Consider the following 22,339-nt stretch of genomic DNA (forward strand, 5'->3'; position numbering starts at 1 on the left):
TTGGTGGCTGGAGCCCTCTTCTGGCAGGATCTGTCTTCGAGCACTGCCTGGATTCCTTCTGGTTCCTAAGCCTCTGTCTTCATCTGAGTATCCCGAGTCCTTATCCTCTTCTGAGTCTTCCCAAGTTCAAAATCTCTACTGGTGTGTGCAGGTTTGGCAAAGGTTAGGGCAGGGTTCAGCCTGCTCCTCCCATGCTGGAATATGTCTTGCCAACCGCAGCGCTTCCACGGAACTCCTCTCTGCAGTTGCATCGTGGTCCATGGGCACACATCTCCCCAGATTCGGGAGCACTCCCTAGTGCTCCCTCCCACAGATTCCAACACAGTGTCTTACAAAAGAGGCAAATATTCATAAAGTAAAATTTAAAATAAAATAAAATGAAAAATAAAATAAATTTTAAATTCAGAATTAGACAATAAAAAGCTGAGAGTAAATTAAAATTAGATTGTTCATTAAAAGCAATCCTGAAAAGGTAGCTTTTAAGATATTTTTTAAATATCCTAGAATCTTTACAGTTTCTAAGTTCAAGAGGGAAAGTATTCCAAAATATTGGACCTGCTGCCGAGAGTGCTCTTTCATGTGTTTCATCGAGGTTGTATTAGTTTTGGTGAAGAAATATCAAGGAGGTGCTTTGTTGCCGAGCGAAGCAATCTAGACGGGGAGTAGAATTTCATAATTGCATTTGTCCAGGGAGAGTGTAAATTAAACGATAGGAAATGAACAATTAAACCAAGTTTGTATTGGATTCGGAATGATATGGGTAACCAATGTAATTGTTTTAATATTGGTGTAATATGTTCTAGGGATGTGCAATCGTTTTTCCTGAATTAGGCAATTTCAACGAAATTGACTAATTTGGAATGGTTCAAGAGAACTGAAAAACAATTGAATTTTTTCCGAAATTTCAGAAAAAATTCATTTTCGTGTTAGTGCACGCTAACTCCTCATTAGTGCATGCTAACTCTGCCACATTAGTGCACACTATTGGGAGTTAGCGTGCACTAACCCAAAAATCGGGGCCCCCCCCAAAAAAACAAAACACGATCCACGGAAAAAACAAAATTCCTGCAGGAGGGCCCCGAAACAAAGCCCAACACGAAATTCTAACCAGAAGCACATCTCTAATATGTTCACCGCTATGTTTTGAATGATTTGTAGTGGATGTATGATGTATTTGGAAATACTGATCAATAACAAATTACAATAGTCTATACTTGAAATTAGTAATGATTGCAATACAGCTCGGAAATTGTAATATGAGGCTCCACTGTGGTCAAGACCAACATCAGGAAATATTTCTTCATTGAAAGGTTGATGGATGCATGGAATGCCTACCTGAAAGAGGTAGTGAGGACAAAGATGGTAATGGAGTTCAAAAAGGCATAGGATAAACCCAGAATTCTTAGTGGCTAAATGATGGACACAAAGAAAGGGTAACCCCTGTTGACTGGGTAACATACACAGAGCAACAATTACCCTAAGAATAAACAAACAAAAAAATTGCTGGACAGACTCAATAGACCACTTGGGTCTTTATCTGCCAAAGCTTACTATGTAACCATGTTACTATGCAGGGCCAAGCTGGCCCAGTCCAGTGCTAATTGTATGCATACATTTATGGAATTGAGAATCATACATTTAGTAATACTTTATTTGTCCTGATTTTGTTAATTGTGCCCGCTATACTTAATTGTACTAAAGAGCTGCATACAACTACATGAAGGATCTGGATTCAGTTTTCCTCTCAAGTCTTGTGCTCCCCAGGTCAGTCAGGGGGGAGTCCCAGTCATTGTGCAGTGCTGATACCTACTGGCCAGACCCAGAGCCCCAAATTTGCAAAGATCCAGGAGTCCTGGTGTATGCCCCTTCATCCCCTTCCCTGGCTGGGGATTCTTGCTGTAATGACTGGACCCAAAAAAGAAAATGCAAATTTACAAGTCAATCCCAAAAAGAAATTTAGCTTTCCATTGAAATAAATATGAAATCTTGTGTAGATTAAGTTCACCTGGAAAGACTCAAGAAAGCAAAATGCTGGTCCGCTGTTTGACCTGTTCAATAGATCCCTAGAAACGAAAGTGGTGCCGAGTGATTGGAGAAGAGCGGTGGTGGTCCCGCTTCACAAGAGTGGGAACAGAGAAGAGGCTGGTAACTACAGACCAGTTAGCCTCACTTCGGTGGTGGGAAAAGTAATGGAGTCACTGTTGAAAGAGAGAATAGTGAACTATCTACAGTCGGGAGAATTGATGGACCAGAGGCAGCATGGATTCACCAGGTGAAGATCCTGTCAGACAAATCTGATTGACTTTTTTGACTGGGTAAACAAGGAATTGGATCAAGGAATAGCACTCGATGTCATCTACTTGGATTTCAGCAAAGCTTTTGATACAGTCCTGCACAGGAGACTGGTGAATAAAATGAGAAGCTTAGGAGTGAGTGCCGAGGTGGTGGCCTAGATTGAAAACTGGTTGACGGACAGAAGACAATGTGTGATGGTAAATGGAACTCTCTCTGAAGAGAGAATGGTTTTAAGTGGTGTTCGGACCGATCCTGTCAATATCTTCGTGAGCAACATTGCAGATGGGATAGAAGGTAAGGTTTGTCTTTTTGCGGATGACACTAAGATCTGCAACAGAGTGGACACGCCGGAAGGATTGGAGAGAATGAGACAGGATTTAAGGAAGCTGGAAGAGTGATCGAAGATATGACAGTTGAGATTCAATGCCAAGAAGTGCAGAGTCATGCATATGGGGAGTGGAAATCTGAATGAACTGTATTCGATGGGGGAGAAAAAAGCTGATGTGCACGGAGCAGGAGCGAGACTTTGGGGTGATAGTGTCTAATGATCTGAAGTCAGCAAAACAATGTGACAAGGCGATAGCTAAAGCCAGAAGAATGCTGGGCTGCATAGAGAGAGGAATATCGAGTAAGAAAAGGGAAGTGATTATCCCCTTGTACAGGTCCTTGGTGAGGCCTAACCTGGAGTACTGTGTTCAGTTCTGGAGACCGTATCTCCAAAGAAACAGAGACAAGATGGAGGCGGTCCAGAGAAGGGCGACCAAAAAGGTGGAGGGTCTTCATCAAATGACTTATGAGGAGAGATTGAAGAATCTAAATGTGTACACCCTGGAGGAAAGGAGGAGCAGAGGTGATATGATACAGACTTTCAGATACTTGAAAGGTTTTAATGATCCAAAGACAACGACAAACCTTTTCCGTTGGAAAAAAATCAACAGAACCAGGGGTCACGATTTGAAGCTCCAGGGAGGAAGACTCAGAACCAATGTCAGGAAGTATTTCTTCACGGAGAGGGTGGTGGATACCTGGAATGCCCTTCCGGAGTTGGTGGTGAAGACCAGAACTGTGAAGGACTTCAAAGGGGCATGGGATAAACACTGTGGATCCATAAAGTCTACAGGACATGAATGAAGAGTGGGTGGCTCGCGGGAATGACTGCTACTACTTGGAGATAATACCCTTATTCAATAAACATACACACGGTTAATGCGACTCCAACATTGCTCTAAGCTTCAACGGCAAGAGGAAATGTGGAAAAAAGGATTTGCATTCACAAAAAAGCAGGGAGTAGCTTGCTGTTACGGCGGTTACTACCCCAAACCAAATAAGCCTGATACTTCACTTTCAATGCATATCCAGCATAGCTCTCTGCTTCAACGGCAGGGGAGAAAGACTGATACTTCACGCATATCCAGCATAGCTCTCTGCTTCAATGGCAGGGGAGAAAGACTGATACTTCACGCATATCCAGCATAGCTCTCTGCTTCAATGGCAGGGGAGAAAGACTGATACTTCATGCATATCCAGCATAGCTCTCTGCTTCAACGGCAGGGGAGAAAGTCTGATACTTCACTTTCAATGCATATCCAGCATAACTCTCTGCTTAAATGGCAGGGGGAATGAAGAAAAGTGGATCTATATACAGACAACAACCAACAAGGACTGAATTACATAGTCTGGGTAAACAAATAAGCATGGGTGTAGCTTGCTTATTGCGGCAGTTACTACCCCTAACTAATTAAGCTAGATATTTCACTTAGATGCAGTTCCAACACTGCTCTCTACATTAATGGTGGGTGTGGAAGGGAAATAGAACCAAAAAGTTACTAAGAGCCAAGAGAAACAGATAAGTATGAGAAAAAAAAAGTATGAAACTTGCTGGGCAGACTGGCTGGGCCGTTTGGTCTTCTTCTGCTGTCATTTCTATGTTTCTATGTTTCTATGTATATTGGGAACCTAAAAAAGCATAACAGGCTAAAATGCTCAATGCCCCTGGGAAAAGCACTGTAATTTAACAGTAAAAAGTCAAAGGAGATCAGAAACCAGGACATGCCTGGCAGAACAAATCAAATGAGCACAAGTAGGAAATATATTTTCTATCAGCTTTAAAATGTGCAGGTCATTTCTTATTTCACATTCTTATTAAGGGGGTACTCTAAGCGCTTGTTAACTTTCTGGTCTTCAGTCATTTCAGCACATCAGAAATGACCATGCTGAGCTGCCTGGTTTTCACTGCCTTTCATTTTGTGCTGCAAACCTTGCACGGCTTTTTACCTTTTCACCTGCTGGGAGAATTTGGGAGGCTGGCAGGGCTCTTCAGCCTGGTATCCACAGGCTTTCTTTCAGGTACAGTAAAGAATCTCAAAGATAAAAAGATCCACAACCAGGTTATGGCTTTAAAAGTTGCCATCTTTAGCCCTGTTGCAGATCTTTAATCCTGTGTATTGAAGTGAACTTAACTTGAAGACCATATTATTTTATTCACACAGAGAATCAGACATAGATTTCCAGTTATCACTCAGGCTATCTTCTATAGTTCTGTCCTGTCAGGTAAACCGTGTATGACCCAGGTCTGAACTAACTATCATATACTCTGGCATGCATGGGTGGCCGTCCCTTTCACAGCAAGTGCTGGATCATATCTGTTGTGGTTCTGGCCGCGAGCACTGCGGCCAGGCCCTTACCTCCGGGCTCCCGGACCTGATCCCGCTTCCAGAGGCCTGGTTTGTGGCCTGTTTGGCAGCGTCCCCGCTGGGGCTGCGCCGCTGCGAGGTCTCCCATGGACGCGCGCGCGCCACTTGGGCACTTTTCTAGGCTGTTTCCCGCCAGTTGTTACTCCGCCCAACTCCTGACGTCAGACGCTGTGGCCTTGATAAGCCGGCCGCGGCCATCCAGTCTTTGCCTTGCAATGGGTTAGCCTCCCGGTTTCCTGTTACGCTGTGCCCCGGAGTGACTCGCCTTACTTCGTCGCTCCGTTCCTGCTACAGTACCTGCTTGGTTCCTGCCTGCCTGCTACAGTACCTGCCTGGTTCCTACCTGCCTGTTACAGTACTTCCTTGGTTCCTGCTTGCCAGCTACAGTGCCTGCCTGGTTCCAGTACCCGAATCCTGCTACAGTGCCTGCCTGGTTCCAGTACCCGAATCCTGCTACAGTTCCTGCCTGGTTCCAGTACCCAAATCCTGCTACAGTTCTTGCCTGGTTCCAGTACCTGATTCTTGCTACAGTTCCTGCCTGGTTCCAGAACCCGAGCCCAGTTACAGTATTGCTACTGTCCTAGTCTGGTTCCAGTTACCTGTCCTGATCCACAACCCGCCTAAGTCCCAACGGCCAGGCCCCTACGGGCTCCTCCCAGGGGGGCTTTGGCTTCCAAGGGTGAAGCCACCTAAGTCCCAGCGGCTGGGCTCCTACGGGCTTCTCCCGGGGGAGTACCAGCTTCCAGGGTGAAGAGCATCTACGTCCTGCCTGAACATCTGCCTCCCAGCCTGCTATTCCTTAGAGACATTGACCACCTTTTCCAGTCTCCAGCAGGTCGGCCCAAGGGTCCACTAAAAAGAGACTCCCATATCAGATTGCAAGGCCATGGACTCGGCGGATGCACCTGTTCCCTTGGACCTGCCGGGGTTGGCCCAGCAGCTGCAGTATCAACAACAGTACCTCGAGGTCCTTACCGGTTCTGTAGGAGAGTTGTCGGCCCGGTTGGATGCCAGGGCCGCATCTGCCCAGAACCAGCACTTGAGGTCCAAGACTCGTCAGTGACCCAGCTGCCTGCACCCTCTCGTTATGCTGGGGATTTAAGGACCTGCCGTGGCTTTTTGAACCAATGTTTTATACGGTTCTCCCTGTTGCCCCACCAGTTTCCCTCGGATGCGGTGAAAGTGGCATATATCTTGTCCCTGCTTGATGGGAAAGCCTTAATCTGGGCTTCTCCCCTCTGGGAAAACAATGATTCTTCGCTAACGGACTTACAACAGTTCATCACGAACTTCCGCCAGGCCTTTGATGAGCGCGCCCGAGTAGCCACAGCTATGTCTGACCTGCTGCAACTTCGTCAGGGGGCTCGCTCCTTGGCAGATTATGCAATGGAGTTTCGGACTTTAGCCCTAGAAGTAGGTTGGCAAGATGGTAGTCTTAAGGCCATTTTCTTGGAAGGCCTCTCCGGACGCATAAAGGATGAAATTGCTGCTCGAGATCTGCCGGAGGACCTCAACGCCTTGATTGAGATGGCTGCCCGCATTGACCGCCGCCTACAACAATGGGCCAAGGAGCAACGCTCCTCTCGCCATAGTCCGGCTCTTGGGCCGAGACCTGTGCCCTCGCCCAAGATTTCTCGTCCAGACGCTCCCACCTGTGAACCTATGCAGCTGGGATGGGCCCCGCTTTCTGCGGAAGAAAGACACCGTCGCCGTTCATTGAAGTTGTGCTTGTATTGTGGCCAGAAGGGCCACTTCTTGGCACACTGCCAGGAGCATGCGGAAAACGCCAAAGCCTAGGAGGTCGGGAGGAGCTCCTCTTAGGCTGTGCTATAGCTCCTCAGTGTACTGTCCCCGTTACCTTGGAATATCCTGGAGGCTCCTTTGAGACGATGGCGTTCCTGCATTCCGGAGCCGGAGGTAATTTCATCCTGCAGGACTTAGTCTCCCAGTTGTGAATCCCTACGCATAGACGGGAGGTCCCATTACGAATTACCTCTATCCAGGGGACGCTTCTTCCAAGACCTGTCCAGATGTCCACAGCACCCATTACGGTCCGCACTGGGGCGATCCATTCGGAGGAGATAGCCTTCCTAGTGTTGGAGAAGGCTGTCCACCCTGTGGTGCTAGGGTTGCCATGGTTACAGAAACACTCGCCCACGATTCAGTGGGATACGCTACAGATTGTCAAATGGAGTCCTTTTTGCCTAGCTAATTGTATGAAAGTGCCTAAGACTCCCGCACTTCCCTTGATGCACTCTGCCGTGGGTCCTCCTCCAACTTATGAGGACTTTACGGATGTATTCTCCAAGACCAAGGCGGAGATCCTTCTGCAGCATCGTCCGTATGACTGTGCTATAGACTTGCTACCTGGTACTATGCCCCCCCGGGGAAGGGTTTATCGCTTATCCATACCTGAGACCCGGGCCATGTCCGAGTACATTGCGGATAATCTGGCCAAGGGCTTTATCCGCCCGTCCAAGTCGCCTGCAGGGGCAGGTTTCTTTTTTGTCAGCAAGAAAGACGGCTCACTGAGGCCGTGCATAGACTATCGAGGCCTAAATTCTATTACCAAGCGAGACCGCTACCCGCTCCCATTAATCCCGGAGCTCCTTGATCGGCTTCAAGGAGTGAAGATTTTCACAAAGTTGGACTTGTAAGGGGCGTACAATTTAGTCAGAATCCATCCCGGAGATGAGTGGAAAACCGCGTTTAATACCCGAGATGGGCATTACGAGTACCTTGTGATGCCTTTCGGCTTATGTAATGCCCTGGCGGTGTTCCAGCACCTGATGAATGAGGTGTTGCGGGACCTTCTGAACACCAGCGTAATTGTTTACCTCAACAATGTGTTAATCTATAGAGATGTGAATCGTGTCCTCGATCGTCTTAACAATCGATTTCGGCTGGGAGGGGGAGGGAATCATATTGTTGCCGTTTGGGTGTTTAAAATATCGTGAAAATCGTTAAAATCGTGAGCCGGCACACTAAAACCCCCTAAAACCCACCCCCGACCCTTTAAATTAAATCCCCCACCCCAAATGCCTTAATACTTCATCAACTTTGGGAGGGAAGTACTTACTTGCCCTAAACCAATGGCAGGAAAAACCGGCACACTAAAACCCCCTAAAACCCACCCCCGACCCTTTAAATTAAATCCCCCACCCTCCCAAACCCCCCCCCCCAAATGCCTTAAATTACCTGGGGGTCCAGCGGCGGTCCGGAACGGGCTCCTGCAATTGAATTGTGTTGTCTTCAGCTGGCGCCATTTTGCAAAATGGCGTCCGCAAAATGGCGGCGGCCATAGACCAACACGATTCGACTGCAGGAGGTCGTTCCGGACCCCCGCTGGACTTTTGGCAAGTCTTGTGGGGGTCAGGAGGCCCCCCCAAGCTGGCCAAAAGTCCCTGGGGGTCCAGCGGGGGTCCGGGAGCGATCTCCTGCCGCGAATCGTTTTTGATTCGCGGCAGGAGATCGCGATTTCCGTACGGAAAATGGCGCCGGCAGGAGATCGACTGCAGGAGGTCGTTCAGCGGGGGTTCCGGACCGCCGCTGAACGACCTCCTGCAGTCGATCTCCTGCCGGCGCCATTTTCCATACGGAAAACGATTCACGGCAGGAGATCGCTCCCGGACCCCCGCTGGACCCCCAGGGACTTTTGGCCAGCTTGGGGAGGCCTCCTGACCCCCACAAGACTTGCCAAAAGTCCAGCGGGGGTCCGGAACAACCTCCTGCAGTCGAATCGTGTTGGTCTATGGCCGCCGCCATTTTGCGGCCGCCATTTTGCAAAATGGCGCCGGCTGAAGACAACACAATTCAATTGCAGGAGCCCGTTCCGGACCGCCGCTGGACCCCCAGGTAATTTAAGGCATTTGTGGGGGGTTCGGGAGGGTGGAGGATTTAATTTAAAGGGTCGGGGTGGGTTTTAGGGGGTTTTAGTGTGCCGGTTTTCCTGCCATTGGTTTAGGGCAAGTAAGTAAGTTCCTGCCCTCCCCCTTCCCCCGATTTACGATTTTTTAACGATAAATCGGGGGAATTGGTATTGTATCGTGGCCCTAATGATTTTTGACGATTTAAAATATATCGGACGATATTTTAAATCGTCAAAAAACGATTCACATCCCTATTAATCTACTCCCAGGATCTGTCGTCACACCGTTAGCATGTCCGTCAAGTGCTCCAGATACTTAGGGAGCATGGTCTGTACGCGAAGCTGGAAAAATGTAGCTTTGAGAAGACGTCCCTGCCGTTCCTAGGCTACATAGTGTCTGCAGCTGGCTTTCGAATGGATCCTGAGAAAGTGGCGGCTATTAAGAATTGGCCCCAGCCAAGGGGTCTTAAAGCGTTGCAACGCTTCCTCGGCTTTTCCAATTTCTACCGTCACTTTATTCCCAATTACTCTCGTATTGTGGCAGCTTTAACTGCCCTCACCCAAAAGTGGGCTAACGTGGTGGATTGGCCTGCTTCTGCCTGTCAAGCTTTTTTTTGAGGCCCTTAAAGAAGCCTTCCTGTTAGACACCTGCCTTCGCCATCCGGATCCCAGCCCGCCCTTCATGGTGGAAGTTGATGCCTCCAATGTGGCCGTGGGGGCCATACTGAGTCAGTACTACGATTCTGGACAGCTGTTGCCCTGTGTATACTTCTCAAGGAAATTCTCCCTGGCAGAGAGCAACTACTGTGTTGTTGAGAAAGAATTGCTAGCCGTGAAACTTGCCCTGGAGGAATGGAGACAGTGGTTGGAAAGAGCCAACCATCCGGTTACGATTTACACCGATCACAAAAACCTAGCATTCTTGAAGCAAGCCCAATGTCTGAATCCCAGACAAGCCCGTTGGTCGCTGTTTTTTGACCGGTTTGACTTTACGTTACGCTATCGACCCGGCTCGAAGAATGTTCGAGCTGATGCGCTCTTGCGCTCCCCTGAGGTCAAAGAGTCTCCTGATACATCCCAATATATCTTGGACCCTGAGAAAGTAAGTCTTGCTGCAACCTCAGTGGCCTCCCAAGAGAAGACCGTCGTTCCGCGTCGCTCCTGGAGAGCAGTTCTCGCTTGGGCCCATGACTCCCTCACTGGGGGCCATGCTGGTTGGAAAGGGACTTTAGACTTGTTAAACCGTTTCTACTGGTGGCCAACAGTGAGACAGGATGTCCAAGCTTTTGTGGGCTCATGCCCTACCTGTGCTGTTCAAAAGCCCCTCATCGGGAAGCCCAGGGGCTTGTTGCAACCACTGCCCATCCCGGTGGAGCCTTGGACTCACATCTCCACCGATTTTGTCATGGACCTTCCTGCCTCAGGAGGTAATTTGGTCATTTAGGTAACCGTGGACCGATTTTCCAAGATGGCGCACTTTGTCCCTTTGCCTAAGCTACCTTCTGCACCTGACCTGGCCAGCCTGTTCGCCCAGCATATCTAGACTTCATGGTCTCCCGCATGATATAGTCTCCGATCAAGGACCACAGTTTACAGCTCATTATTGGAAAGCCCTATGCAAACGCTTCAATATGCAACTTAGTCTTTCGTCAGCATTCCATCCTCAAAGTAATGGGAAAACGGAACGAACCAATCGAACCTTGAAGTCTTTTCTTCGTGCCTTCGTGTACAAACGACAATATAATTGGGCTAAGCTACTCCCGTGGGCTGAGTTCTCGTATAATAATCACACGCATACTGCTACTGGAAGTTCGCCGTTCCTCGTTGTTTATGGGAAGCAACTTCGTCCGCCCTTTCCTTCACCTGAACCTAGTGCACTCCTGGCAGTGCAACTCTCAGCTCGCCAGCTTCATTCCTTATGGATCTCTACCCAGGAAAAGATCCATAAAGCCGCCCTGTCCACCAAGAAGTGGACAGATAAGCATCATCAGCCAGCACCCATCTTCCTCCCAGGAGACCATGTCTGGCTTAGCACCAGAAATCTACACCTACGTATTCCATCTAGAAGGCTAGCGCCGAAATTCTGTGGGCCTTTTCGAGTCGCCGAACTAGTGGGAGCAGTCTCATACCGTCTGCGCCTACCCTCCTCCATGCGCATACATGAGGTGTTCCATGTGTCATTCCTGAAGCCTCTTGTGCTATCCAGGTACCACTCCCGGGCTCCTGAACCCTCAGATCCTTCAGTACCGGACGAGGTCACGTATCAAGTGTGTGAAGTTTTGGATGTCCAGTTTCATCAACGCCGATGGGAATACTTGCTTGCCTGGGAGGGTTGCAGACCCGAGGATAATTCTTGGGAACCGGCCCGTAACATCCTCGACAAGGACTTATTATGGCAGTTCCATCTGGACCACCCAAGTAAACCCGGACCGGCTAAGAGGGGGCGTAAGAGGGGAGGTACTGTTCAGGTCCTGGCCGCGAGCACCGCGGCCAGGCCCTTACCTCAGGGCTCCCAGACCTGCTCCCGCTTCTAGAGGCCTGGTTTGCGGCCTGTTTGGCGGCGTCCCCGCTGGGACTGCGCTGCTGCGAGGTCTCCCATGGACGCCTGGCTCCTAGGCGCACGCGCGCCACTTGGGCACTTTTCTAGGCCATTTCCCACCAGTGGTGACTCCGCCCAACTCCTGACGTCAGACGCCGCAGCCTTGATAAGCCAGCCACGGCCATCCAGTCTTTGCCTTGCAATGGGTTAGCCTCCTGGTTTCCTGTTGCGCTGTGCCCCGGAGTGACTCGCTTTTCTTCGTCGCTCCATTCCTGCTACAGTACCTGCTTGGTTCCTGCCTGCCTGCTACAGTACCTGCTTGGTTCCTGCTTGCTTGCTACAGTACCTGCTTGGTTCCCACCTGCCTGCTACAGTACCTGGTTGGTTCCTGCTTGCCTGCTACAGTACCTGCCTGGTTCCAGTACCCGAATCTTGCTACAGTTCCTGCCTGGTTCCAGAACCCGAGCCCAGTTACAGTATTGCTACTGTCCTAGTCTGGTTCCAGTTACCTGTCCTGATCCACAACCCGCCTAAGTCCCAACGGCCAGGCCCCTACGGGCTCCTCCCAGGGGGGCTTTGGCTTCCAAGGGTGAAGCCACCTAAGTCCCAGCGGCTGGGCTCCTACGGGCTTCTCCCGGGGGAGTACCAGCTTCCAGGGTGAAGAGCATCTACGTCCTGCCTGAACATCTGCCTCCCGGCCTGCTATTCCTTAGAGACATTGACCACCTTTCCCAGTCTCCAGCAGGTCGGCCCAAGGGTCCACTAAACAGAGACTCCCATAACACATATCCATTGCCCTGGGTGTGTATTTCCCCCTAAGCTAGAGATGGTGTGTATTTCCCCCTAAACTAAAGATGGAAAAGATATAATTGTGATGGAGAAGGTACAGAAAAGGGCTACCAAAATGATAAGGGGAATGGAACAGCTCCCCTATGAGGAAAGACTAAAGAGGTTAGGACTTTTCAGCTTGGAGAAGAGACGGCTGAGGGGGGATATGATAGAGGTGTTTAAAATCATGAGAGTTCTAGAATGGGTAGATGTGAATTGGTTATTTACTCTTTCGGATAATAGAAAGACTAGGGGGCACTCCATGAAGTTAGCATGTGGCACATTTAAAACTAATCGGAGAAAGTTCTTTTTTACTCAACGCACAATTAAACTCTGGAATTTGTTGCCAGAGGATGTGATTAGTGCAATTAATATAGCTGTGTTTAAAAAAGGTTTGGAGAAGTTCTTGGAGGAGAAGTCCATTACCTGCTATTAATTAAGTTGACTTAGAAATTAGCCACTGCTATTACTAGCAATGGTAACATGGAATAGACTTAGTTTTTGGGTACTTGCCAGGTTCTTATGGCCTGGACTGGCCACTGTTGGAAACAGGATGCTGGGCTTGATGGACCCTTGGTCTGACCCAATATGGCATGTTTTTATGTTCTTATGAACTGTTCTCAGCTCTTTCAACCTTGAAGGTGAGCCAAACTCCTAGAAAAGGATGTGCGAAAAGTTAAATTTTTGTTTCATGGATACATTCTGCAAATTTACATATTTGCAAAACTATTCATCATATAAGAATTTCCATGCAGAAGACAGAAGTTGGAGGAAATCTGCCAGATTTTCTGAATTTCACCTTTTTTTCCCCCTCATGCTATAGTCTTCAAGACATAGTAGTATTCAGTCAGGTTCCTTGAAGTAAAACCTTTCTGAGGTGGTAACAGTCATACCTCAAGGAGTTTCTCTAGCTGCCTTCAAATCCCAGTTGATACTCAACTATCTCTTCTGAGAATCCTATGGCCCATCATAAGATTGGATCCCTGATCTATGTCCTACATCCTCCTAAGCCCTAGTGGGCATCACGTTCCACCCGCATTACTCAAAAGATGAAGTTCTATAAAACAGAGCAACCTGTGAACTGAGAGAGTAACGTGAGGTAATTCTAGCAGGTTATATGTACAGTCACAGTGACTCAAGGACCTCTTGTTTTCTTGTAAATGGATAAATGGGTCATCAACTTTAACCAGCATTTTATAGGGAAAAAACCCTCAAAACTTCCAATCCTGATTGGAACGATTTTATTTAATGCTAAACAATAAGTATTTCTCTTTTTTCATTCACATAATATCAAATGACCATATCTAGCCCCATTTCTTACACATCTTTCTCCCTTTCTGAGGTCAAATAATGGACCACAGTTCTCAGTTTATGACGAGTACATGTCTTCCAATGAAAACTATCTAGCCTGGTCCATCTTACCCAGTGGGAATCCAAGCCACAAGGCATTTCCCAGGGGAGAGGAATAAAAACCCAGACTCAGCTAAGAATAGGGAGGTGTGGAATGGGAGGAAGAAGCTCCAGGGTCTATGCCAAAACCTTGTACATTTGAATGCCTCACTTTTCATGTAGCACTGATGAAGTAAGCAGGCTTTTGCTGTTTTTCTGTTTGTGTGACAACAATAAAAATGCTCTTTTGCTGAAAGCCAGGGGCCAGGTGGTTTTCGGTCCTCTGGCACCACTCCCTGAAGTCAAGAGCTGACTCACGCTATCACCGTCACATATAGCACCACACAGACACAAGGTACAAAGCAATCGGATCCCTTTTCCAGATGAACTAGTTTGCGATACTCTTTCAAAGGTGGCGTGCCCCTTCCCCCCCCCCCCCCCAATGGAGCTCAGCGAGACTGCAGAGGAAGGGTAGGTAGCTCAAAGTGTTTCAGAGCTAATGAGCTCGTCATACAGTTTTTAATTGCTATAGAGTGTGTTACTGCTTACTGCAAGCACTTCTGAAATACTGCAACGTGTGCAAAGGGAAGAGCCTCTCTCGTGAAGAGAAAATGGAAAGGAACAGATTTAGAGCACTGGTATTTTACCGACTCATAGTAATTAAGGTACAGCAGAAGCACTGCCAAAGTTGAAAGGTGATACTTCACTGCAGGCAGTAGTCACTAAAGACACCAGCATAAAAGTAATATTGGGGAAAGCAGGCATGGGGAGGGAAGGAGGGGTGGTAGAAGAAAAATAATTGGTTTCGGAAATGAAAATACCATAAAATTTATAGGGGATATTACAGTAATAATGATACATTGGTAGATTTATTATAGTATAAAAAGCCTATAACCTAGAAATGGCATAGCAGTCATAACACACCACTATCAATGTAATTGTCTTTTATATTCAACTTGTTATGATGTGCCCATGGCTGCAAAGCCCCACTGCATAACAGGAGCCTCTTAAGAGACTCATTTTCAAAGTACTTAATTTCCAATTACTTCAGACACCCTGTTCAGGGAATGCTAGAAACCTAATGGAACCCATAATCTACCTTCAGGCTTCTAGATAAACTAAAAGCATTCATTCTGCTGTGCTATAAAGTCGAAACTTCCTGCAGTATTTCTAAGTTTTAAATGCTTTCGAGAACAAAGAATTCCACAAATCAATTCTATTTCTCCAAAGTCAAACTCTAGGGGCTACCATCATGGGATCTGCTGTTGCTCAACTCATGACATGACCGACATATGCAATGATGTTATTAGTGTAGGATGGTTTTCCCTTTGGGGAAGGGGCTGGTGTCTGGTGATAGAGTTTTAGGATGGCAATTAACAGCAGCTTTTCTTAAGAAGCTGGAACTACAAGTCCAAAGATGCACTGGGAATAAAACTAGGACTGGATCAGCTGGGTGTTTTTGACATGGAGCTTTGCTTCTTAGACTTCTTTCCATAATCTTACTCTTTTATCCTAAACAAAACCTCACGCATATAATTTTATGTTATAGAATTTTACTACATTTTATCATGGCTATTTTACTGTTTAATTGTGTTTTATGTTTTATTTCTATTAATAAATATTGATGATTTGATTATTTATGGTTTCTGAATCTGTGTTTTATTATGTACTGCTATACTATGCCTTGAGCACATTGTAGAAAGGTGTGTATCAAAGAAACTATGTCATATTATTAAGGCGAAAGGAGATAACTTATTTTGTTTGGACCTGAGAAAGGGAGTGTTAACTACCGAAAGCTAGTCAAGCTAGTTTGATAAAAAGATACTGTCTTATATTGTTTAGTTTTTTGACCTTTCAAGTGGATTAGCATGGCTACTACACTATCATATCTCACCTAATAATAACCAAAATTGGTCAGATAGGAGGAGACTGTATTAAATGGTTCCCTTCAGATGCAAATATAGCATTTTTATTGTGTGCTTTGAATATACAGCACTAGCTTTAGCACTAGTGGTACCCTGTGCTAGCTCTGCAAATGGCATCCTCCATTACCAGAGAGAGGGGCAATCCAACCTGAAATCCTGCAAACTGCAGTGCCCCTTCAAACCAGCTGACATGCCTCTGAAACATGTGCTTCAGAGGTTGCTAATCCCTAAAGCCATCCCTATGAATACGCATTAGCTTTGGATCAGTACTACTCAAAAGTTGCCTATCGTAATCTAGCTTGAGTGACATGTAAAAACGCGGAGATACCAGAAGCAAGCCCTATCTGAAAAAAGTTGGCAGTACTATGTGTTAGGATTCACAGGATTTAAAATCTGAAGACTATTCATTATCGGATGCAAATTAGGGTTGGGCATACAAATTCAGATTAAATCCAGAAGTACTAATGCACTGCACTGCTCCTCCTTCTGACTATAAAGGAAGTTATGGTTCAACCAGGATTAACCAAATCATTTATGGAAAGGGTGGCCAAATCCGGTCTTTAAGAGCCACAAACAGGCCTGGTTTTCAGGATATCCACAATAAGAATGCAAAATACAAATTTACATGCATTGCCTCCGTTGTACTTAAATCTATTGTATATATTCATTAAGGATATCCTTTAACCAAATCTGTTTGTGGCTCTTGAGGACCAAAGTTGGCCACCCCTGATTTATGGTTTTAGTCATTGGTTCAGTCACTATCTCCATAGCAGCAAACTGTGCTGAGGTTTGCAAATTTTGATAATGCTTCCAGAACGAAAACATGAAAAGGAGGGACTAGTGAAGACAAATCCATGGTAAAGCAATTCCTCTTCTCTTCCTGCCTACCTGAGGATTTTGGTCCACAGAGGATTCTTTTTGTATATGAAAAGGCAAAATCCACCAATCAAATTGGCTGACTTGGGATATTCATTTGCATAAAACCTCCTGTGATGATTTATGTACAGATCTGGGTAGAGATGTGTAAACTGTGAAATAATAAAAACAAAAAAGTGAGGGTTTTGCATTAGCAAGTTATTTGCAAAATGTATATTTTACTTCATAAAGACCTGTAGAATTATGTTTCTTTAATTCACTGATTGCACTTTATTCTTCTGTTTAATTACCATCACCTTCTCAAGAATTCATTACTTTTCACCTTGAATACTTTGCATTAAATCTTTGGGGGAAAATGTTCATGAAACAGGGTTGATTTCTCACTCCCTTCTTTGTGAAACAATACACTGACGTTTTGTGCATCCTTGATAAGGGCCATGATTCACCTTCTAACCCCCATCATGCTATGCTGACCTTGCTCTAACAAAGGCCATGATCTCTGGGTCCTAACTGCAGGACATTTAGAAGGGTCTCTCTTGACATGTCCCCTTTGCCAACAGTAACACCCACGCAACCGACAGTAAATGAAACCTGTCAACAGGGAGGTTGTGAAAAGCCACTCATGTTACCGACTTTTCCTGCCTAACAATACAGAAAGGTTGGCATTGCCATCCCAGAACCACAGAGAGGTGTTCTTAGAAAGCTGTTGCCTTCAGGGTGTGCTGGCAGGTTTTTGTTTTGTTTTGTGTTTTTTTTTTTTTGGGGGAGGGGTTCGTATTTTACATGATTCTATACAAAGAAACTGGACATTTGACTTCCTTGCTGAGAAACGAACTCCCATCCTATCTGCTGCATTAGGAATAAGGTCTGTAATAGCTACCAATTTGCTTAGTAAGGGGTTTGTGATATCTCTAGTTGGCTATTGAACTCTGAACCTCTGGTTCAGAGCTGCTTGGTTGTCACTGAACAGGTCATCCTGCATTATTGCCATTTATCAGGGTTATATCACCACACTTGCATTACACTTTCCCACTAAAAGTCACAGTTAGAACTTAAATTACTATTATTGTATAGAAAACGTAATTGTGATCAACAGATTGTTTGCAGTAGGAGCTGGGTTAGGGGAGGGTAGGAAAAATTGAGGGGTGCAAGGGATAGTAGAATAGAATGCTAAAAGGGATAACATATAAGATAAAAGACATAAAGCAATGCAAGGAAGGAAGTCTATGTATTATATTATGTTTCTGCTTTCAATTAGGGAAGAATTATGTTTTGTATTTACTGGTATGTAACAGGAGCAACCACACACCTAGCTGTTTGTCTTCTTTCCTGTTGTTAATAAAAAGATTTAGATATATAAATTACTATTATTGCAAATGTCTGGGCTCAGTTCCTGGAAACCTAGCCTTTAAGCATCTACCTCCTCTGTCTACTGTTGAGTAAAGGTTAGAGCTTAAAAGGAAGGAAAAATGAACCAGGGGTAGCTAGTTAACCAATATATTGAAAATCCTGTGGAAATGGGAGGCTTACTTAAAGGAGACTATATACTTTTAATTGCAAAAAAAGTCTATAATTAACAAAATGGGTGAAGCTGAAAAGGAAAGGAAAGGTATGAATAAGATGGGAAGAGAGCAAAGCTGGATATAGGTACTAATTGCCATTTTAAGAACAATGTAATCAAGAGAGAGAGAGAGAGGAGGGTCAGCTAGTAACTCGAGGTGAGGTTTTGGCGGTGGTCTAGGGTTTGGGGGGCAGTTTTACAAGCACAGTGATAGGTACGAACAACACAGTACACATCAGTGAAGATATGATGTGATTTGGCGTGAGGAAAGGTACACAAAGATGAGATTTGTACATTGTACTCTTGACCTAGTTTGATGCAATCTCTACCTAGATGCTATCAAGCTTGGATGAGAGTGCAATATACAAATCTCATCTTTGTGTACTTTTCCTCACGCCAAATCACATCAAATCTTCACGGATGTGTACTGTGCTGTTTGAACTTCTGATTGTGCATGTTAAACTGCCCCCAAACCCTAGACCACCGCCAAAACCTCAACTCGAGTTACTAGCTGACCCTCCTACGCTGGTATAAATAGTTGACTAATATGTGTGCCACCCCAGAGGCTCTCTCTCTTTCTTAGAAAAATATGTGTAGTTGTATCACGCAATAGCATATATAGTGCATGCGTAGTGCTATCACACACAGCATTAGCATTTCCATTTACTCATCCCCAAATCTGCCCACTTGAATACATTTGCATACTTAGCTCACGATGCAATAACTAACACCTGCATTATGGCATTGTCGCAGGCATTAAGGCCCTAACGCGTTTTGATGAATGACCCTGTTAGTTACTTCCTCTAATTGATTGATTCCTACCCTGTGACATCAGCACAGTTGCTGACAGACAGGACTGCACTAGCTTGATTCATTTATTTAAGAGGCAATTTTGAAACAGCCAACATCAATTTTAAACCAAGTACAGACATAAGTTACACCAGTTTTCAAAGGGAAAGTATGTGCATACTTTCCCATTTATAGTTACCTCACCAACATTACCAGCATGCATTTACAGCTGGAATTTTCAGAAGAAATTAACATATATACTTTTAAAAATGCAAAACATGTAAATGGAAACCCCCTTCCAAACTCTGACCCTGGGAACGCATATGCTCACTGCAAGTAAGTTTACTTGCGTACAGGCTATGCACACGCAAGTTTACCCGCATACAAGGCAGGGCAATCTTATAACAAGCCATTTCCACTGTTTCACCCATGGAAATACCTTTGAAAATTACCCTCCCTACATCCAGTCTCTCACGAGCTCTTCCTGTGGTTTCAGATCTACTACCAATTACCAGTAACTTGTGATGTGTCACTAACCAAACATGATCCTACCTGTTTGGCTTTATCATTTATACAGTGGCACACCAAACTATCCCTATCCATCTTCCCTAACAACAACCTTTTCATTGCTCAAGTTCTGCCCAAGTTGAAACAACATTTCAACAAAGAAGAAAGAGCATTTGTGAATATCCAGGTCCTGCTCCCGCCTCCCCCCAGCAGCATTTCTTCTGGTACCATGTAAGGGTTCTTAACTGGAGCAATTGCATGACAGAACCCTTGAACTTTATTCACTATGTATGAATGTAATATGAGCCAGTGTTTCCCAGCTTCTCCTGGAAGCGCACCTAACCAGTCGGGTTTTCAGGATTGCCACAATGAATATGCATGCGACAGATCAGCATGCAATGGAGACCCCGTGTATGCAAATCTCTCTCATGCATATTCATTATGGATATCGTGAAAACCCGACTGGTTAGGTGTGCCTCCAAGAGAAGCTGGGAAACAATGGTATCAGCGGTTTGAGACAAGAGGCACTGTAACCACTATAGCCTGCCCCATACTATCTATACCAATGGCACTATGGAGCCATGCAGGCATAAAACCTTTCTACAATCTACTGCATTCCATACAAGTCCCAGATGTTATCATGCCAAACCCTCACAAATGCACAGAATGGATGCAGCCTGCCAGAAGTTTAGAAGCACTGTAGAAAATGTATTAAAGTGTACAAGTAGTATTGGTGTTTGCTAAATGTTGTGGCATGACCTATCAGATTCTATATTTGGTAAAAGTTGGAGTCTTGGGAAGAGATGACTGTAGCTGCCTGTGCTATTGCTGGTGACAAGAATGACTGCTGCTACCTCACCTGCCCTGAAACAATGCTCTGAACCAATATAAATTCCTCATGCACAATGACATCATCAAAGGTAGTCAAGTACTACCAATCCTTGTGAAGAACAGAAAGTCTCTTTTTTTGGTGCTGCCCAACAAATGCAAACTAGTGGTGGTAGTTGTGTAAGGCCTTCTTTCTAAGAGATGTTTGCTATCTCACTATGTTAAAATGTTACCTGCAGAAAGTGAGGTAGCAGCCCAGTTTCCCAGTGTGTGAAGGTGTAGGTAGTTTTATAAAGGATGAAGCAGAAGCCAAATGCCTGCCTATCACGCTCCCTCCCACTGCAGGGTTGCCAGAAGGTCTATAAAAATGTCATTGTCTCTTGGCGGCTGGTGATTATGTTCCCTTCTAGACTGGCTGTTGGTAATATAAAAGAAAGTGAATATCATTCCTGCTCCACTCGGGCCTTCCCCTGGCATTTCTCAAGCCATAATAGACTAAATAGAAAGAGACAGAAGCTGTTACTTTCCTCTTTAAGCAGTGCCAAGTAAAATGAATAATTAAGTACATTTAACTTGCAAAGAATTTACACTGATGCTTTTAAGTAAGACCCAGCTATAGACATTTCTTCTTAGAATTCCTCTGTGCCTCTATTCTGTGACAGCTTCTGTAAAAATGACATTGTCTCTGAATCCGATCTGGGTCACCAGGATAAGAGTTTATTTTTGTTGCCTCACATTTGCTTCCGTATGCCAACTATTCTACTACAAGGCATCAAATGGACACGATACTGGGTGAACTGGTTTACATAAGGTCCAGATCCCCTAAGGCAGGGGACTCGTGAAGCGGGAAGATTGCTGAAAGGAAGGGTTTGGCTCTCCCTGGCGAGACATTGCCCTTTTGTATTGTAGCGTGGGGGGGTTCAGCTCAGCAGAAGCAGCTTGCACCATTTCACATATTTTGACCTCATGTAATAACATAGCTGCCATGCTGGATCAAAACAAAAAAGGTCTGTCAAGCTCAGCACACAGGGAGTGGGTGGAAGGGAGGAGGAGAATTTTGGAGCACGTGTGTGAGTATGGAGGGTAGAGAATGAAAGTACAAGGTAATGCAGATGAGAATGAATTTACTCAATCCTACTTTTAAGAAGTAATATTTCAAAGCGATAGTAACTCAATAATATACCTGGACTTGACCAACATTACTCAAATAATGATTTTATTTATGAAATTGTAACCGAACTTTATTGGCACCTGTTAGAATGTAAGATATCCTACATTTACTTACCTTAGTCTATGTGCCTATTTGTAAACCGTTGCGATGGTATATAACTTAGCGACGGTATAGAAAAGTTTTTAAATAAATAAAGATATCCTGCAGCCTCCTCTAACTGCATCTCATGAGAACCACAATCTTAACTGACACCCCCCCCCCCCCCCCAATACATACCCATCTCTACCCTCTCCCTTCTTAACCCATGGTACCAATAAGTAGAAAAATCATACTAAAGCATTGCATGTATGCAATGCTTTAGTATGATTTAGTAGTAAAGTATTCATGTATTACATACATTATGTAATGTAAGAAGCCCATCACCCCCTTCTACAATTCTGTTTTGGAAAGCATTCCCAAAGCCATGCTGCTGCATGTTTCCCCCACTTGCTGTCTTCTATAGCTGGCTGATTGCTTGTAGTGGCATTGCCGTGATCCCCCCTATGCCCTGCCCTGGAATACTTATATTTTCTGTTTTCAGTGCTTTACTAAATATATAAATCAGCCGTGGCAAAATGAATAAAATTAGCATGCATGATGGCTTCTATGGCACTGTGCATCCCAGGCTAGTCTAAGAGGAAAAAGAAAAGTAGAGAAAATCATATAGCCCAGTTGCTTTGATTACAATTAGATGGGCTTTCACCTCTAGGCCACTGGTTAAAATCCAACCTAAGGTGTTTATGTGCTGAATTATTTTTTTTTTTTTATTAGTTTTATACTTATAGAAATGTGACAGCAGAAGAAGACCTTACAGCCTATCTAGTCTTCCCACCCACACCATCTCCTCAGCTCTGCCATCCTAATCACGCCCTCAAACATTCCCAGAGCTTGCTCCATGCTTTCTTGAACTGAGATACTGTCCTTGTCTCCACTCGGGATGTGCATTCATTTGAAATGAAATAAGAAATGAACCTGAGACCGGTGCCATAGTATAATGTCAAAAAACAGTGCATTCTTAGGGCCGGCCAGTT

Source organism: Rhinatrema bivittatum, chromosome 4 (genome assembly GCF_901001135.1).
Source record: "Rhinatrema bivittatum chromosome 4, aRhiBiv1.1, whole genome shotgun sequence".
In the NCBI taxonomy this organism is placed as follows: Eukaryota; Metazoa; Chordata; class Amphibia; order Gymnophiona; family Rhinatrematidae; genus Rhinatrema; species Rhinatrema bivittatum.